The 19729-nt window shown below is 35.9% G+C and overlaps 1 protein-coding gene and 1 long non-coding RNA gene across 3 annotated transcripts in view; one reads left to right on the top strand and one right to left on the bottom strand.

The window, feature by feature from the left end:
- LUZP2 (leucine zipper protein 2) overlaps window positions 1-19729 on the top strand; it is a 423961-nt gene that overhangs the window by 353747 nt on the left and 50485 nt on the right. The gene's annotated exons all lie outside the window — the stretch shown is intronic.
- Window positions 18498-19729, bottom strand: part of LOC141578850 (uncharacterized) — an 82371-nt gene continuing 81139 nt past the window's right edge. The window contains exon 3 of the long non-coding RNA XR_012509643.1: window positions 18498-18768. This is a non-coding gene — a long non-coding RNA (uncharacterized LOC141578850). The remainder of the gene's footprint in view (window positions 18769-19729) is intronic.

Here is a 19729-nt window from a genome sequence, read left to right as displayed (position 1 = left end):
CTGCTTGAATTTTAATGTTATCTTAGTCTGTAAGAGTTAGGTAGCCATCAAGCACAGTCTTATAGACTGCCTATTCAGTTACAGCTATTTTAATAATAATAACTAGCTTTACTGAATGTGGATTGTCTGTTGGTGTTTCATAAATTTTAGAATGTAAAGGGATCACTTGGACATCCTGTTAAAAGGATATTCTGATTCACTAGGTCTGGAATAGGACTTGAGATTCTGCATTTCGAACAAGACCCTAGGCAGCGCTGACTGTAATGGTCTAAAAGCCACACTTTAAATAACAAGGCCTTAGGGCATTTAATTAAGGCCCTAGGGCATTTAATTAAGCTGATGTGAAAGGGTTTTGCTTTTCTTTTTCTTAATTTAAAAATTCTATAGACCTTGATGTTGTAGAAAGAACAGGCATTTGAAATCAGGTGATCTGAGTTCCCTCTCAGACTTTTCACTTAACTTGCTAGTGTTTCTTTTGTATATGGACCTCTGAAAGAGAGTATTTGCATTTGTTATTTAACGTCTACCCATCCCCCCAACCCTTTTTGCAGTCATCACAGTTGACATTTTGTAGCAGGCATAAGGAAAGCAAAGTTGGATGGCAAGTTACCTAGCACTTAGTAAGGGAGACAGGCTAGTTTACAATTAATTATAATATATAAGTATTGTATAAGTATTTTAACTACCACTCTTGGCAGAGGGCTCAATGAGGAAGGGTCTAAGATGAATAGACAAATTACTACATTAGGACCAGCTTCATGGAAGAGTGACATTAGGTTAGATCTTGAAGGCATTGCACCAAAGCCTATGCTTGATAGGTACTCAATGAATATTTGTGGAAATGAAGGAAAGAAGGAAGGAAGGAAGAAGGGAAGGAGGGAAAGAGTCAAGGAGTAAGTGAGGAATGCTGCCTTTATTGAGAAAGCATTCTAACCAAAGGTAAGGTGATTTGGACATTACTATTTAATAAATTGTCATCGAAACTTGCTGAAATGTATGGTACATGTGGAAAGAGGCAAGAGGAGATTGGGAAGACAAGATGGTGCCAAAGCATGAGGGACCTTGATGGTGAAGTCAACAGTTCTTAAAGAAAAAAGTCAATAATTTTACAAATAGTGCTTGTGTTCGTTGGCGGGATGAAGGTTCACGCTAGTGCTGGCTTGAATTTGGAAATCAGTTTTTCTCTCTGGTTGGTTCTTCTCCTCCCACGGGGCCTGGGCATGGCTTGTCTTTCCTGCCAGCAAGGCATATGCCAGCAACAACCTGACACCCTGTAGGTGTGTCTGACTGATCAGCAAGCCCGCAGATTCTGGTTCTGTTTTTGTTTTCGTTTTTCTTTTACCAGGTACTAATTTAAATGTCTTTTGACTTTAAAATGAATATAGAACAAAAAAAGAGATGAAATGAGGCTGATGATATAGAAGCATTCTTCTCAGAATGTAGACCAAAAAAAAATAAAACCACATTTCAATCTAATGTTTTCATATTTCTTTTTAATAAGCAATTTAATGAAAATGGAAACTGTATTGCTACTTAATGAGGTATAAAATTTTTCTCATTTAAAATTATCTACAAGGCTGTGAAAAGAGAGGTATAATCAAGTATTCTGGGTAATACGGAAAACAATGGGAGCACTTAGATTGGTCTTACCTATTTTAGGCATTTACTAAGCCTGTATTTTACTCACAACTGGTCTTACTATCTTCATCTCCAATCCACATAAGAGGCAGGATTGTGCAACAATTAAAAGCAGAGATTCTGGATCTAGGCCTCTGTGTTTAATACTGACTGTCAATTTCAGTATGAAATTGAACAAGATAAGTAAGCATGTGTCTCTTTTTTTTTCTCGCCTGTAAAATGAGATTAATGATAGCTTCTATATGATTACATTTATATTGAGAATCTAATGGATTGATATAAGTAAATTATCAACATGCAATCGTGTCTGGCACATATTAAGTGCACAGTAATTATCTATTATTGTTCAAAAAAAGGGATCATTCTTTTGATCACCCAGTGTTATGGGTTCTATCAGAAGCTTGGCTAGAATCCAGGCTCTTTCTACTCTTAAGTGAGTCACATATCTTCTTCGGGCTATTTTTCCAGCTGCAAAATGGTAATCATTACTACATTACAGAAATGTTGGGTGTATAGATAGTGTATGTGGATCAGCAATACAGATTGCCCTCATCTTCGCTTCTAGTTTTTTTTTTTTCCACTATATGCAGACAAAAATATAAACTTTTTTTTTCCCTCTTTCATGTTGCTTATAGGCAAGCCTGAGAGAAGATTGAGAGGTACTGTTACGTTTAGTTGAGAGAGACATAAATGGAATCCCCAGGGTACCATACTGGGACCAGCATCATGAATTCTCTCATTATACCAAAGGAAATGTGGAAAGTCAGGTTTTTTTCCAACATCTATATCTGATGATGCTGTGGCACCCTGAGGTGTTGGCAATCAATGCATTATATTCCCTAATTGCACCAAGCATTTTCTCATATCATACATGGGCTTTACTTTTTTATTGCTCATGATGATTTTCCAAAAGACTGGTAAGATTTTCATTCAAAATTTTATACAATAAATTATAATATTTCTTCCTTTGAAGTTTTACCTCTTTGGTCTCTCTGTTGAGAGAAAAGTATATTAATTTCAATCTCTAATTGTACAGATATGACAAAGAAAAAAGTCTCTAAATTAGAGTTAATCCACTAGGGCCAAGCAGAAATTAATGAATTCAATGCAAGTTTCTCAGATAAATTCTAAGAGTCAGACACTGTGTTAGATGCAGTTTATGTAGCGGGAAACAATCCAAATGCAATACTTTCTGCAGGGAGTTTATGTTTATTTCAGATAAGTGGAAACTTTAGGTAATGCCCGGCACTCCAAAGAACATCCTTTGTACTGTATGATTTTGTTATCTAAACTCCCACATGCCCTGTGTCCCTACTAAAAAAGAAAAATTCTCCTTTATTTATTTATGTAAAATTAGTTCTATTAAAGTATAATTTGTATTCAACAAAATTCATCATTTTAATTGGACAATTCTTTGCTTTTGACATATATACTATATATAGTGTAACTGTCAACATAATCAAGACATACACCTTTGCCATAGTCTCAAAAATAAAAGTTACCTTGGGCTCCTTTACTGTTAGACTCCTTCCCCAACTCCAAGTATATTCTTTCCTAACATGTCATAGAAATAAAAATAGTATAATGCTTTTGAATTTATTAGTGTTGATATATCTATCAATCATTTGTTCCTCTTTAATTTTATTTCACCTCATTTCATTTCCCTAGATGGATACACCACCACTATTTTTCTTCTCCATTTACCAGCTAATTATTACTTTGGTTGTTTCCAGTTTGGGACTATTGTGAACAATGCTGCTATGAACACTCAAACAAAGTTTTTGACTGCACATATATTTTGATTTTTCATGGGTAAATTTTGGAGTAGGATAGTTAGGTCGTATGGTATGTTTAATTTTATAAGAAACTGCCAGATTGTTTTTAAATTGGATGTACAGTTGTATTCTTACCAGCACAGTGTAAGACATCAATACAATCTACTTTCATGCCAATACTTGGTTTGGTCAGTCTTTTAAATTTTACCCTTTCTAATCATGTATCGTGGTTGAGCATGTGGTTACATTGCATTTCCCTAAGGTTACTGATGTTGAATTTTTTTCATATGCTTAATTTACATTTATATATCTTCTTTGTTGAAATGTCTATTTAAATGTTGAGCTCTTTTTTAAGTGTTTTATTTTTGTATTGGATTGTTTTTCTAATAATTGAATTGTAATGGTTATTTATATATTCTAGGTATAAGTTCTTTATCAGGTACATATTTTGCAAATGGTGGCTTGGCTTTGCATTTTTTTAACTGTGACTTTCACAGAGAGAAAAAAAGTTTTTTTTTTAAATTAAATTCAAGTTACAGATAAATGTTTCTTTGGTTTTAGAACTTTTTGTGTCTATCTTAGAAATATTTGCCTAATCCAAGGTCATAAAGGGTTGCCTCTTTGAGGAAGTTTTGTGTTTTCTTTTACATGTTTTCTATTTTTTGGTTCTTATCATTAAGTCTACCATCCACCTCAAATTAAGTTTTGTATAAAGTATGAATTAATAGATTGGGAGGATTTTTTTTTCTTTATTGATATTCAGTTGTTTCAGTTTCACCATAATTTATTTTTAACATAGTAATGATTGAGCTGAGAATTGACCACCTGATGTTCTAAGAAACATACCCGGAGTCGTGCACAAACTCACACCACTTAATTCATGAGCTCCTGCATAAGAAGTCCGTATACAACTCCCTGATTAGAAGCTTCCAACTTACCTTCAATGAGCAGACAAGTTTGGGAACCACTGCTTTAAGCTAGTCCTGCTATTATTAACCACAGCTTTCAAATGAGTTAACTGTGTCTCTCCGAGATTAAGGCACTCTGACTCCAGGGCCCCATGTTCTCAAATAATACATTATATAAATTGCAATTAACTTAAAAACTCTAAATATATACATGTGATTTATGCATATGTAAGATTATATATTCACATAAATATACTTATAAAATATGTATACGTGCATATATAAAGACATTGGAAGCATGCAAGAGTTGATAGAGAGTAGAGAGTAGGAAAATTGGAAAATGTAATTTGGGGATGGTCAGGGGTGTGGTGTTGTGGTTGGAGCATTTAAGAAACATTTTGAGAATTTGAGGTTTGAACCGAGTTTGGAAAGAGAAGTAGTTATGTAAGTACAAAAAATGGGGAAGTTTCTTTGAGGGCAGATGGAGCAGCTTGGTCAAATGGCCTGAAGCATGAGAGAGCACGAGAGTTTGAAATCGGCAAATAGTGAAAGGAGATGGTGGTGATCTGGGAAGAGCCAAGATGTGGAGTCAGAGCTGAAAGATGTGCCTAATTCAGGTACTGGAATGTCCTGTATTCCAGGTTAAGGACTCTGAAGTTTACCATTTATTAGTTTTGCTGAATTTAATCAATGACTATTATAGATAGATTCACCATTAATGCACATCATATGCAGAGTTTTGATTTTGAGTACAGTGCTGTAGACGGCAGTGAGCGCCAGTTCTCTTCACATTGCAGTGAAACCCTAAGTCCTTTGCAGGCAGATGCCACATTTCAGCATTAATTGCCAGATGCTACTGTCAAGAAGCACATTTCCCTGAATAGACTCCTATTTGCCAGTTCCAGGGATTAGCAATATAATTGGGTGTCAAAATGCATCCTTTCCACATCTTTCTCCACTCTTCCTGCTGTTTTCATAAAAGGAAAACCTAAAAGGAGTAAAGCAGGGGATCTTATCTAACTCTGGAACTCAGAAACGTATAATGATAAGCAGAGAGATGTTTCCAATTTATATTTATAACCACACAGAGAAGTAATTGTAAAATTTTCCTTTTAAATGCTTTTCTTCATTCTCACATTCTTTGTAGAAGTTCAGGCTTTCCTCACCTCTCCTGAATCACTGGCAGGGTTCCCTGACTTCAACACTTTCCTCCTCCAAGCTATCTTCCACACTGTCAAAAAAAGGATTGTCTGTTTAAACTTTAACTTTGCCCATTATTCCACTTCTAAATCCATTGTTTCCTGTTAGGCATTATAGGATTAAATTCAACCTCCTTAAAGGCTTGCAAGGCTCATCTCTACCTATCTCTTCAGTCTCATCAACAGCAAACCCTGACTCATAGAAGTCTTGCATTTCTTGTAGTTCTCTATTATTTCTTATCTCTGCTTTCCTTTGATTTCTTTGCTCTACATATCTTTCCATCCTTTTTTCACTTAATTAATCCTTAACAATTTTTAAAATTTTTATTGAAATACACTTCATACAGCATAAAATTAATCTATTTAAATTTTAAGATTCAGTGATTTTATTATTTTCAAGCATTTCTGCAACTATCACCAGAATCCAATTTTAAAACATTTTCAACACTACAAAAAGATACTTATGTCCATTAGCAGTCACTGTATATTCCCCTCCCCCTAGCCCATGGCAACTGCTAGTCTAATTTTTGTCTCTGTAGTTTTTCATATTTTGAACTCTTCATATACATAGAATCATATAATATTTCGCATTTTATGCCAGGCTTCTTTGACTCAACACGATGTTTCCAAGGTTCATTCATGTTAGAGCAAACCTATTCATCAAATTATAGACATTAAGTTGCTTCCACTTTTTGGATACTATGAAAAATGCTGAGACAAAATAGATTTTGTTCTTGCTTTTTATCCAGTCTGACAATCTTTGCATTCTGATTGAATTGTTTTATCCATTCACATTTAATGTTATTATTTATATGGTTCTATTTAGGTGTTCCTTTTCTTTTTGTTTTCTGTGTCTGTGATTTTTTTTTTTTTTAATTCAAGTAGAGTCAGTTATAATTGTGTCAGTTTCTGGTGTTCAGCATAATGTCCCAGTCATTCAGATATATACATATATTCATTTTCATAATCTTTTTCCTTAAATGTTATTACAAGATATTGAATATAGTTTCCTGTGCTATACAGAAGAAACTTTTTTTTAATCTATTTTTATATATAGTGCTAACATTTGCAAATCTCAAACTCCCAAATTTTTCCCTTCCCACTCCTTTTCCCCCGGCAACCATAAGATTGTTTAGTATCTTTGAGTCTGTTTCTGTTTTGTAGATGAGTTCATTAGTGTCCTTTTTTTTTTTTTTTCCCTTTTTATGATTCTACATATGAGTGATATCATACGGTATTTTTCTTTCTCTTTCTGGCTTATTTCACTTAGAATTTCGCCAGGTCCATCCATGTTGCTGCAAATGGCATTATTTTATTCTTTTTTTCTAATCACTGAGTAGTAGTCCATTGTATAAATATACCACAACTTCCAATAATAATTGGAAAAGAAAACTTGTGTATTATCTTATACATCCTCAAATCAATAGTCTCAATTAGACTAAGGTTTTGGAATCAGGCATATGAGGATCAATTGCCAAATTCTAATAAGGCACCTTTAAGATTTTCTTGCCTCCTCTTCTGAGTTGTTGTAACAATAATACCTAAAGAGTTTTGCAAGGTTTAATAAAATGACATTTAAGTATCAGTGCAGTTCTTAGTACACGGTAAATATTCCATAAATTTTCATTGGTACTATTATGCCCATTTTACAGTTGAAAATAACTGAAGATCTGGGAAAATAAGGGTATTTGACAATAAGCTTAAAGCTAATAACTCAAAAAGGAAAGACAAAAGACAAGTATTTGAAGGTATATTTCAAGACTCTTTCCAACACCCCTAATTATAAACATTTAATAATAAAGATTGGGTGAAGGAGTCAACAAAGTTCATGTGCCCGTTCATGTAGATGTGTGCTTAGGAGCCAACTGTACTTTATCCTTACTGGTGGTTTTAGTCATTATCCTAATTAGCTCAGTACAAATATATTTAAACATTAGGAAAATAAAATCTGTGTTATTAGATATCAGATAATTTTCAGCCAGTTTTTTTTCCATCCAGTACATTTGGAAGCTAGTTTTTTGTAACATAGAAAGAAAACCTACATCTTTATTGCCATTTGGAATGTAGTAAAAGTCAAAATAGAAAATCCCCACCAGGACTTTATACCATCCTCTATTGTAGCACATACTCTGTGTAAAATGGGAAGTAATTGTTAGTTTATGCATGAATATCCTTCTCTATAGTGTACATTCTTGGAGTGCAGAGTCTGCATCTTTATATCCTCATAATTTGCATATTGACTGTCACAGGGTAAATAACTGATAAATATTTGTGAAATCAAATTTAACAGATTTGAATATAAGTCATCATTTTGCTAACCATTTGGCAGATGTATTAGCAACTGAGTTTGGGGAGAATTTAAGATCTCTAATTTAAGGTCTCTAATAAGGTGACTAAGTATTAAATAATGTGGTAGAAGCTTGGTTAAAAATGAGAGTATCTCCCTTTATTCATTATATAAATTATTATTGTTATCTTTTTTTTTGTTGGACACCAACTATGTGCCTTGATCACATTTAAAAGTATCTACAAACCTTACAAAGACCTTCTAAGTCATATTGTAAGGTAAAGCTAATTTATTTAACAAAAAATTTGAGAGGCTAATATTACCTGGCGTTTTTCCAGGTGCTTATATGATTCACCAGTGAACAAAATTTCCCTACTTGGTAGAAATTACGTTCAAGTAGATGTGATAGGCAATACTCAATAAACAGAAAAAAAAGTTTACATAGTATATTAGAAAGTTAAGTGCTATAAGAAAAAGAAAAAGGAGAGAGGAATAGAGGAAGGGGAACTCCAGGTAGGAAGTAAGGTAGTTTGCAACGTGAAGAGTTTAGAATCAGCTCTTTAAGCAGATGACACTTGAGCCAAGAATTAGGAGAGTAATTTGAGAGAAATATGGGTGAACTTTGGAATCATCAAGTTATCTATAGAGTTTGCTGGACCACCACAAACTTCTGTTTGCACGTCTAGTAAAAACAGAAAAGAACACTTACTTTGTCCAGCTTTTTAACTATTAAATATATGTGTAAATTATTTAGAACGTGACTTGCATAAACTAAACACTGGTTAATGTTAAAAAAAATAGAATGTGCTAAAAACGTGGATCATGTTGTACATAATTGCATGAGAGGTGAGGTGTTGACATAGTTTGCAAAGCTCTCTGTTCCATTTCTGGGTGAATACCACACATTTCTAGGGCTTCAGGTATTCCTGAGAGTGTAGCTTAGCCCTGTAATTGCCAAATTCTGTGTCTTTTGTTTCCACTTTTAAATTCGAATGAAAAGAGCAAAATAAGTCTGTTGGGAAATTGGCCTTGGAAATATATTAAAAATCCCTACTAAAATGCATTAAAATGAATTTAAAGGGGAAAAAAAGTACACATTTAGAATAGTAGGGAATTTGACAAGCTGGTGTCTAGACATTTCAATACTTGCTACTTTCAACAAAAATTCACTTAATGGAATAAAAATTTTGAAAGGATGTTTGGAATAAACATCCAGAGCAGCTGCTTACTTTGGCAGTGACAAAATTAAACAATTGGCATCACCCAGCCTTCAAACGGCAGGATGACTTGCACGAATAGAAGGGACTATGATATTCATGCAGATTCATGTAGGAAAAAAAAAAAAACTATTCAAAATATTTACCACTGACTTAATCCTGACAACAACAAAATTTCGTGCTGGCTTTTATCCACTGTCCCTTCAGGACTCTTGTCAGTGATGTTAATAAACCAGCAGTTCCTGTGCCTGATGGAAGGAAGTGCGGCCATTGTCTGTTCTGTCAATTAACTGCCAGAGAGAAGAGATTTACATGATGGACTGAAAGTGCTCTTAGAGGAGCATTCTTTGGACTGTTAAAGTGAGGACTGGAAATCCTCAGAATGTTCAACTAGCTAATGAGTTCTCTTAAACTTTGAGACTCCTCAGACACAAATCAGGGACAAAATAACAATAGTAAGTGCTTGGAGAAAGATAAGAAACCTCTTTTTTTTAGCATGCTATGTGATACCAGTATCAAATTTACTCATTCTCACTTTTTCATCCAATATTTATTACACATCCTCTAGGTACTGGGCACTACTCTAACAATTATCTATTCAGGGGTTAGCCAAATGGGAAGCAATTCGTATTGTGAACAAGCCTATTGTCCAGTGAGGGAATGAGACATTTAATACTCAGATAAATGACAACTGTAATAAGTAGGTATTTAATTTAACTAGTGTACATTAATGTAGTCATGCAAATTGTTTAAATATTAAACCACCTGTGTACCAAGTAGAAAATAACCATTGTCTCTTTCACCTGGGCCCTTCTTCTCCTGGAACACTGCACCTGCCCTGGACGCTTCACTATCATTCAGCAATACGTCACCAACACTATAGCAAAATGGCTCTGCTGTAACATCTTGATAATCTTGTGTATCTCCACATAGGTCACACAGGCGAGGCTAACCTGTAGTTTAACCCAAATCTTGGTGGAATGCCCTGTGATCTTCTGTGGAACATGGAAGTATAGGTAGTCTTGTTAGAAGCTGTTGAAGGACTATTTCTCATTGACCTCTGTATCTTGCAGGAGGCTGGGATGAAGCAGTTTCCTATCCACCTTCCTAGTGCCAGTGAGGCACGGGGTTTTCCGTATCACACCTCTCCCCCTCCTCTGCATCAAGCTGTAGGCTGTAAAACTGCTTTGCTGTGGTTTAGAATTGAATCCCCAGTGGTAGAAAGACCCACCACTTGTGTTGTCTGGCATGTGAAACCCCAGTTTGATACCATTCACTAATACTAAAAACGTGAGTTGCCAATGCCATACTGATCTTCCTTATGTTTTGAGTGTGAGGAATAAACTGTCCATATTGAAAGGGCTCATGTCTCTTTCCTGGCTGAGTCTGTGCGACTGTGGCAAGCTGCTTAAGAGCTGCCACGATGCTGATGCTTAGGGACAACTTGACTGCTTGACACCTGTCAAGCAGGAAACTCCGAGGATGAGCTCCAGCACTGAGGATAGAGTGACATTTGTTGGTTCATGTCTGTACCATACCAGTCATTTTATATTTTGAATATCACAACTAGTGAAAGTAATAGAAAGGAAAATACAGTATTTCAAAAGAGAATATAAAAAAGATACTAAAATTAGGTTTGCAGTTTAGAAATGGATCTCTATGAGAATTAGCATTTCAACTAAGATCTAAGGGATGAGTAGGAATTGACCTGGGGGAACAAAATGATAGCGGGAATTTTCCACGATTCCAGGCAAAAAGAACGGTACATGTTAAGACACTGAAGTGTGTAAGAGTACACTTCATTCAATGAACTTGAAGAAAACCAACGAGACATTATACAGCCCATTGGATAGAGATATCGCTTCTCTGCTGACAGCCTAGTAAAATCCGTGTAATCCTACTAGTAAAGCAGGAGTTCCTGAGACATTAAATAGAACAATGTAATTTTGTTGCCGCGCTATGCGGGAGACACGTTGATAGCTTCAGTGGTGAACATAGAGATGCTTAAGAAGCCCTTTACACTGTGAGCTTCAGGAAGACAAGGATGTTGCCTTGTGTTGTATTCATAACTGATCTCATACCAGAGTGCTAGCAGTAATACTTGGTAAATGAAAATGTGAGAAAAGGAAGGAAGAAAGGAAGGCAGGCAGGAAGGAAGGAAGACAGGGAGGAAAGGAAGAGGGGTGGGAGGTTCTCTATTTAGAAGGGTATAAAATTTATAAAATGCCTGGGATATATTAGGCCTGCAGTAAATATCTGTTGAAAGACTGACTGGGGGAGGAGAAATTCCATACACTGAAATACATAATAAAATAAAATGAATAAATTACAACCTGAAAAAATTTATCTGGCAATTAATATAAGTTCCAAATTCCTAGCATACATTTTTGATGTACTCCACACAGGTCTCCCTGAAGAATTTCTATTGTTGGCTTGTTGAGGGCAATTTTAATAGAGAAGATGGACACATTCTAGACTAGTCCCAGGACCAGGGGTGTAGGGTTGTAGCATTATTGGCCTCAGTTGGGTGGGGTGGACTGTCTAGTCAAACAAAAATAATAGCCTCTAAAGACAGTACAGGCACAAACTGAAAAGCCTCAAACTGAATATGAGTAAGCTTGAATTTTATTGTAAAGGCAGTAAGAATAACTAAAGTTTTTTTGATCAAGGAAGAACAGGCTACAAGGAAGGTTCATAAGAAACAAATACAGTGGAGTATGTAGGATGACTTTCCAGAGAAAAGCAGAGACTAAAGACAGAGGACGTAATGTGACAGTTGCAGAAATCTCGTGAAGAGCAGAAATGAGGACATACCTTCAGTCATCATAATAAAAACAGTAGAGAGGGAACAAATGGAATTTATGACTTGCTGGGCATAGGCAGAACAGTAGTTTTGAGATTGAGACAGATAAAAAATGTGTGACACACAGAATAATAATTTATTAATTCATTTTCTCTTGGTTATGTCTTGAGTTTTTATTCTTTTAATAGTCTGTCCATATTGAAGAGCAAAATTTTGTTTTTTTTATGTTATCTAAGAAATTTTTGCTTCTCTCAACATCATAAAAATCATTTTCCAGAAGTTCTATATTTTTATATTTTACATTTAGGTGTATAATTCATGTCAAATTATGTGAATTGTGTAAAAAGGTGGTTTGATTTTACACACACACAGACACACAGTCTCTAATTCCTTAACGCCATTTATTGAAATTATTATTTCTCACACATTGAAATACATTTTTATCTTTGTCAAAAATTAAATGGCTGTGTACATTTTCAATTGACTATATATATTTGAATACATTTCTGGATTCTCTTCTATTTTTGTACATGTTTATTCTTATACCAGCACCACACTGTATTATTGTAGCTTTAGAATTAGTCTTGAAATCAGACAGCTTAAGTCGTACACTCTTGTGTTTTTTAAAAGATTATTTTAGATACAGGTTTTAGAGACAGTTCATTAGCAAATTTACAAAAAAAAAATCTTGGGGGAATTCTAACTTGGTTTGCATTTTATCTATAGATTAATATGGGAAGAACAGATACCGTAATATTGAATACTTCAATTCAACAGCATTTAGTGTTTCAATTCATAGACATGGTATATCTTTCCACTAATTTAGAATTTCTGCCATTTCTCCCAGTAATGTTTTGTACTTTTCCACATAAAGGTTTTTCATGTATTTCATTATTTTTTTCTAATAATTTTAATGTTTTCCCTTTTTTCACCCTCCTTCTGTTATTCTACTGCACATGTTAGTGCTTTTAGTATTGTTCTAAAGATCTTTGAGCCCCCTCCCCATTCATTGTTTTTTAAACTTTTTGTTTCTCTCACTGCTTTGCAGAATGGATTTCTATTGGTGTCACTTCATATTTAGAAGCTCTTTCTTCTGTTATCTTCATTTTTTTTGATAAGTCTACCCAGTGATACTTTCCTTTCTAGAATTTACATTTGGTTCTTTCTTATAATATTGTTTTCCTGCTAAGATTACCTATCTCTTCATTAATTAAGGACATGTTACCTTTAATTTCTTTGTGGTATTTTTAATAGCTGCCTTATGGTACTTTCCTATCATATTCAATATATGAGCCATCTAGATATTGGCTATCATTGCCTACTCTTTTGTTTAACTTTGGATCATGTATTTTATTTCTTTGAATATCTGGTAAGATTTTATTTTGTGCTGGACATTGTCATTTATATGTTACAAAGATTCTGGATTTTATCTTTTTCTGAAGATAATTAATTTTTGTCCAACAGTGCAGCTACATACTGGCATTCACTTTGATGTAGAGTTGGCTTTAGGTTTTGTCAGTGCAGATATGTGAGAGTCCAGGATAATACTTCAGCTCCCTTTACCTGACTGAGCTAAAGCTCCAAAAATCTTTCCCCATCCCCACTTTCCAGAATCTTGTCTAGGTTTTGATTTAGACATTCTTACCCCAGGCCTAAAGTAGACTTTATACTAGGGTAGGACTTGGCAAACTTTTTCTGTAAATGATCACATAGTAAATATTGTGGTCTTTGCAATTTTATGTGGTCTCTACTGCAACTACTCAGTTCCACTATGGTAGCACAAAAAGTTAGACAACACATAAAATAAAGGTGGCTGCATTGCAATAAAATTTTATTTACAAAAACAGACAGTAAGCCAGATTTGGACTTTGGGCTGTAGTTTGCCAATTCCGGCTTTAGTGGCCATTAATCTAAAGGCTGTCGCTTTGATGCCTGTGGTGTTAATAAGGTTTATGAATGTCTCTAGAATGCTAACATCCTTCTGCAATGCTCAGCCTCCAGTGTTTCTGCTCTGCTGTCAGCCATGTAACAGTTACTTTGTGATTAGCCCAGTGTAAAGTATTGCTCTGTGTAAATGGAGCCCAACTCTCAGCCAAGGACTTAAGGAACACCACCACCACCACCACCAACATCCCCTGACTTTTGGAAGCCCTGCTCTGCTGCCCTACTCCATATACTCATCATTTATTCTGTCCCCAAATCTGATCTCTGCCTCCACAGTTCAGTCACAGTGATATGCTTGGGCCACAGCCCTTTGCACCTCGTCCAGGAAATTGTCCTCATGCACAAAACAGTGTGTAATCATAAGTCGTACCTAGTGAGTTTCCCATAGTTCAAGGTTCACAACCTGGCATAATTAGCTCATAGTTGTCACTGTGTCATATCTAGAGGAAGTTTTGAATCTTTTTTATTTTTAAATAATAAAAATATAAATATCTAACAATTTAATTAATAAAAATGAATTTAATTTACTCACAGTAACTGAAAATGCAAGGTTCATTTGACTTCAGGTATGGTTTAATTAAGAAGTTTTCTCAGTCATTAGATCCTGTTATATACTTGGTATTTTATATGCTTTGCTTTCTTCTGTATGACAGTTTTAACCTCATGTTGATCACTTTTATTTTAGAAGTAGTGCCTTTTAGAGTTTAGACTTAAACATCCTCACACTATACTACCAAGAGAAAAAGTACATACTTTTTATCATTCAGATGATGAAAGACAGTTTTTATCCCAGAAGCTACCAGTAACATTCTTGCCTTTGGCCTGACGTTAATTAGATGCCTAAACCCAGTCAAAGTCATTTGACTGGAGTGTTGAGGTAGAGTAATTGCTCTAAGATACTGCATCCTCATCTCTGGAACCAGGTGTGGAGATAATGTCTCCTAAAATGTATGGCCGAGAAAGTCTCCTCCAAAGTCTAGGTGTTCTTGAGGGGAGAAAGGGAATCAGTATTAAGAAGAAGACAGTAAAAATTTACCTATGGTAGGTTTTTTCTTTAATGGCCAAAATTACTACATGCATATGTATATACACATAATGGCAATAAGACACTCATAAAAATTTAAATTTGAGAAAAGTTATATGCATCTGTTCTTATTTCCCAGTGGAAAGCCTTCCTGAACTTTATACTTTTTACATATTAACATTTACTTTTAATAGCACTTATAACCAGATGTTATGCTAAGCTATTCCTGTGCAATTTACAATCTAAATTTGGTCCTTTTACATATATTAGTCATCCAATTCCAAGTCGCTCAGAATTACTCCCAAGTAAATGTTGAAATGAGCAGAAATTGCATCAGAGAATCTGATGGCCAAAGATAACCCTGGTACTACAAACTTATACGCTTATTAGAATGAGTAGAAGCAGGGAGGAGATGTTGGCTTTCTGCCTTTTTACCAAAATGATAAAGTGGAATGTAGGGTTGATGGTAGTGGTGTTTGGGTCTGTGTTATATCTCTTGGGTATTATCCACAGCTTCTAGGCTAGTACAGCTGAGCAGGGGGTATGTGCTTCATATATACCAACAGATGCCTTGAATCATACATTAAAAAAAAATCCAATTATTATCCTTTCACCAAATACCAACTACACTCTGCTGAGTACTTGAAAACATCTCTCTTATGAGTTTATTATTCTCATTGGATGAATAATCTTAAACACACACAATTAGTTCAGTCTTCTAAGAGGCCTCCAAACCTTTCTAACCATAAAGTATACTAATAAATTTTGAGCACTTATTATTCAAAATATCTATATTTATTAGTTATAAGTTATATGCACTCATGTTTTTAGTGGTTAGGAGAAGGAGAACCAGTTTTGGATCCAAACTGCCTATGTTTGAATTCCAGATCCGTCCTTTCCCAGCTGTGTGACCTTGAGTGAGGTAGTTACTATATCTATGCCTCACTTTCCTCATTTAAAAGGGAATGGAAGTAATACTATTTACCAAACAGAGTTGTTGTGAGGAATACATGTGTCTCTCACAAATTTAGGCTGTTGTTGCTATCTTTTATTATCATCTTATTATTTTATTTCCACATTACATACATTATAAACATAAAATGAAAGGAAAGCAGTGGTGAAACTTAAAAAATACATGACTATAAGTTCTAATATTTTTGTATTAGAACAACCATTGGATATTTCAGAATAAAAATATAGAATACAGAGTACTTTATAATGCCACCTATTTTACATTATTAAAATCTAAATTAAAATGTAAAATTTATCATGTTTTCTTCCCACACTCCAATGGAATTTCTCTTGTACTCCCTAACCACATTTCTGCAAAATGTGGGTTCTCACTGGTTCCAGAATGTATAGCAAGTATCATCTTATGAATAACAAATTAACGAACATATTTTTAGAACTTGTTTTATGATGCCACCTAAAAGCTTATTGTAATGTTGGCTGTTATTGCCGGGCACCTAAAAGACTCCCCTACTGTAGTTCTCTGCTGACCTATGTCCTCAACAAATGAGTCACAGTAGTCTTGTAAGATTGTCTGTTGTAACTTTGTAGTGACCAAAACACCAGGAGAAGGCTCTGTTCTGAATTCCCTATTCAGAGTCTGTATATCCACTTTCTTGACCTGGCCCTAGCTGGGACCATGTCCAGTTTAGTCTTTCCAAGCAGAAGGCCATGCCAGGGAAGCGTCTGGTTAGACTTCATTATGCTGATACCCCTGTGGTGCTTATTTTTTCTATGTTTTATCAGAATATTAAAGAGCTGAGATAATTGGCACTCAGAAGTCTGGGCTGTCCCTCCCATCATCTCCATTTAGCCTCATATCAGGGATTTAATTTTTGTAAATGTTGTTTACTCATTTTGTGAAAGGCATTGCTAATTATTAAGACTCAGTGGTGACCAAAAATGTTTTAATTTCTTCTATCTTTGCATCTAAGCTGTTTATCATTCACTTGCATTTCAATCAATCTTGCAGAGTGTGTGAGAAAGAGAAGAATGACTGTGCATGCCCTAAGAGGAAAGTCAATCTTTTGACTTGCTCCTACTGCTTTCTGTGTTTTGGTGAGAAAACACGCACACACAGACATACACACGTACAAATACACACATCAGTGCAACCCAGTTGTTATACTTGGTTTAAGGTGAACCTTGATTTTAGACTATATTTTCTTGGCTTCTGAAAAAAAAATGTTTTTCTGAGTTGAATTATAAAATCTGTTTGTTGTAAGTTTACCTTAGAACTTGTTGCTTGGAAAACCCCTGCCCTGTCTGTGTCTCTGGTATGTTTCCTATCTTTGATAATGATAATTTTGGAGCCAACAACTTTTTTGTAGTACCTGGACGCCAGAAGTCGAGGAACAAGTTTGCAGGTCGCTCAAGGCAAATGGATGGGACTTTATGGCCCCATTATCTGTGCTGCTTTCCTCTGCTGTTGCTACCAATAATCTACCTTCACATCCACATTCACAGGACATATATGTTTTCCATTGACCTCATAAGTTTTATTTATGTTTAAGAGTCTAATACATTTAGTGTTAAAATTGTTTTGGGTCCTTTTCAGAAGACAGTAAGTTATAAATATTTTCATAGTCTATAAACCTCAGAGAAATTCACTAGAAAATTAAAAAGAAGATAGCTGGGTATTCTTATCCAGAAGGAAAGAAGTGGGGCAGGATTAAGATAATCCTTGTCCCAGTGAGTTTCCAGAAATATTAAATTACAAACTTAACAAGTGAATAATGAATTGGAACCTTGCAGATTTATCCATTTGCCAAAATTTTGTAAAATGATTTATTGAAATTTCAGATACAATTTAACTACCTAACACTATGTCCTTTCTGTTTGCTCCATTCACCATTCATCCATACAGTCAGGTTTCTTAGAAAAATAAAAATAAATATAAAAAGACAGGTTTTGCATTTTAAGGTGGATTCTTGAGGAAAACAGCAAGGAACAGCTGCAGAAGTCATAGGCTGGATGGCAGAGCCAAACCAGGCTCTGGTGTTTTGTGGTCCATAAAAATTTGGAGGTGTGGAGCCTCGTATTTTTTAAGTAAGTTAAGAATTATTATATGGACTCTAGTTTCTCGTTATGTTATAGGGCTCAAATGAGAAAAATATAAAAATTAAATGTTACAGTTTCTTGGTGTAACTCTTATTAGGAAGAATACACTGACTTCTCAGGCCTCTCTGAGGAACCCCTCCTCTCTTCTCTATTTCGGTTTATCAGTCCGATCTCATACTGTGATTTTTCACTTTACATGCTTTCTACCCTGTGTACATTTTCAACCTGTGTCCACCGATGATATTTCCTTCTTAGTCTCAAAAAAAAAGAATCCCCCCATAGATACTCTCAATGACTGAATGTGGGTGAAAGCTACTCTAGAATGGTGACTGCCTCCTCTTAAGTAACCCTACCCTTTGTTTCATGGGAGTTAAATTGAGAAAACAAATAAATGACTTAAAACAGGTAAGTTTCACTATGTGGTAAACTCTCCTGTCTTTCATAGGCCCTCTGATGATTTAAAGCCCACAGAACTATTAATGTTTTCTATAATTTCATAAATACTATGTATGAATTAATCCAATTGCTGATCCTTTCAAAACTAGGACCAACCTGTGATAATATGGGTCAGTATCTGTAATTCCTGTGATTACTTTTCCTTACTGTCTTTGTAAACTTTTGTCTCCCAAGATCTACTGGCTAGATTTTACCAGGTTCAGTCAGTTCTTAGTAGGGGTTAATACTTAAAATCCTGGGAATTAAAGCTATATGCTTTCAAAGACATAGCTGCTATTTCTGTTGGAATTTATTTATTTAATCTTTGTCTGTTGGGATTTCGGGGCCGAAACCCACACAAGAAGGGAGAGGGGTGCTGGCAGGAGGACTTGTGTCTGTGCAGACCCTTCTGGACCGCAGACAACTAACGACAGCGTCTTGGGGAGAGAGGGTGCCCACCAAAGAGGACCTGGAGAAAGAAAATAGCATGAGAACATTTGTGAAAGTGGAAAGGAGTCCAAGACGTGGGGACTTGCTGGGCAGCACTAACTCCCTTCCAGATGGTGACCAGGAATGTTGACTGGCAGTGAGGCTGGTGCTGAGTGCCAGGGAGCTTGCCCACAGCCCGCAGGAGTGTGGGTTGGCTACTACTCCACCGAGACCCACTCATTCCCCTCCCTCTCTTCCCTAACTCCTGACCAAGGCCTAGACGCTGGGGATAGATGGAAGGGTCACTCCTTCCTTCCCTTGGGGCTCAATCCCATGGACAAAAGCTGGCTCTGGCAGGGCCTGGGGTAGCAAGGACTGTCACAGGGTTAGTCTTGAGTGCTCTGTGGTTGAGGAAGGTAGCTGGACCCAGGGCAGTCACGATGCAGGGCCAGCTGGTTGTTCTGAGCCCAGACTGAGGCTTATAATCCAGAAGTACCCCCTGACCAGAAGTCAGGTGGCGGGAAAGACAGAGACAGACAAAACCAAGGGGGACCCAGGGGAGCCAGGGCCCAACAGCTTGTGAGTGTCCACTTACTTGTAGGTGCCCTCAAGTTGGAAGCCACTCTCTTCATCAGCTCTCTCTCTCTTTTATTCAGAATGATTTTTTAAGCATTATTATACATTTACAAGTGCATGTATATTTTTTATATACATGGATTAGGTAACTTTAAGGACAACAACTGCCTACTGGACAGTTATTTTCTACAAGAGTGAAGTGTGGGAAATTGATCAACTTAGGAGATAAAAGCTATACATGGACATAAAGGGTGGATATAGGTTTTCATAATCAAAGACAGTATCCTCACCCTCTCCTCTTGCCCAGGTGTTCACGATAGGGCAAAAAAGGTCAATCAAGGACAGAGCTGAGGAGTGCTGTTTCCCAGACTGTGAGGGAGGGAAGGGAAGGGCAACAGACAAACAGGCACTTCGGTGGTTGGCTA

This window comes from Camelus bactrianus, chromosome 10 (genome assembly GCF_048773025.1).
Source record: "Camelus bactrianus isolate YW-2024 breed Bactrian camel chromosome 10, ASM4877302v1, whole genome shotgun sequence".
NCBI lineage: Eukaryota > Metazoa > Chordata > Mammalia > Artiodactyla > Camelidae > Camelus > Camelus bactrianus.
The sequence above is the reverse complement of the archived record's forward strand: the minus strand, read 5'-3'. Positions and strand labels throughout refer to the sequence as shown.